The 989-nt window shown below is 46.6% G+C and overlaps 1 protein-coding gene across 1 annotated transcript in view; it reads right to left on the bottom strand.

Moving 5' to 3' along the window:
* LOC143285803 (uncharacterized) overlaps positions 1-569 on the bottom strand; it is a 6,484-nt gene extending 5,915 nt beyond the window's left edge. Inside the window, exon 1 of the mRNA XM_076593230.1 lies at positions 382-569. The gene's annotated coding sequence lies outside the window, so the exon portion shown is untranslated. The remainder of the gene's footprint in view (positions 1-381) is intronic.
* Positions 570-989: the final 420 nt, after the last annotated feature.

The following is a 989-nucleotide window of genomic DNA, read 5'->3' as shown; positions in this document are numbered from 1 at the left end:
AGGGAGGGAGAAAGAGTGACAGACAGACGCCCCCCCTGCCCCCCTCCCGAGACACAAACATGTACACGCGCGCGCGAGCGTACACACACACACACACACACACACACACACACCCCACTGACATTCATACAGAGAGAGAGAGAGAGAGAGAGAGAGAGAGAGAGAGAGAGAGAGACAGACAGACAGACAGACAGACAGACAGACAGACCCGCTCGCCCGACACATACATATGTACACGCGCGCGCGAGCGTACGCACGCACACACACACACACACACACACACACACACACACACACACACACACACACACACACACACACACACACACACACACACACACGCATATTACCGCACGCTGAAAAAAAAATCATGCTACATACCCTTCTACGAAGTACGCCGGATACTGGTAAATTCTGACCGATGCTTTAGGCAGTCATGTGTCAATTAATTGTGTAGTCTACTGAACACATAGAGAACCCATTCGACGATGTGTCCTTTGCAACACATGCAAGAAAATGTGAAGTGAACGAACACATACATAGAACCTCTTATGCATGTATACACGAGTCGCTTAACAAGCATACTAGAATAGAATCTGAGTCACAGCCACAGGCACTCGAAATTTTTATTTTTCGTTTTCATGTATTGATTGCGGTTTGTGAGTGGTGAGAAGGGGGAAGTGAGGGAGGGGGAGGGGGTTAGGGGGCAAGGAAAGTGCATGTCACGGCTGAAATTAATGTTGTGCTTTCTTTTCTCGGACAAAAAGTACAAAAAAAGATTTTAAAATATTCTTGTAAAATCTAGTTCCGGGGTCGTAAAATGCAGCCGAAATGAAACAAGGGACGGAAATCGTTGAGAAAGTGCTGCAATTTAGTACTGATTTCTCTCCCTTCCACCAAGAGTTGCATCCAGTTGGAGGGGGGAAAAATCACCGATAACTCAGTCCGTTTTCATATCATCTTCTAGAAATTATGGGACCTTGTCACGT

Source organism: Babylonia areolata, chromosome 9, assembly GCF_041734735.1.
Source record: "Babylonia areolata isolate BAREFJ2019XMU chromosome 9, ASM4173473v1, whole genome shotgun sequence".
Taxonomy (NCBI): domain Eukaryota; kingdom Metazoa; phylum Mollusca; class Gastropoda; order Neogastropoda; family Buccinidae; genus Babylonia; species Babylonia areolata.
Note: the sequence above shows the minus strand (reverse complement) of the source record. Positions and strands in the feature narration are given on the sequence as shown.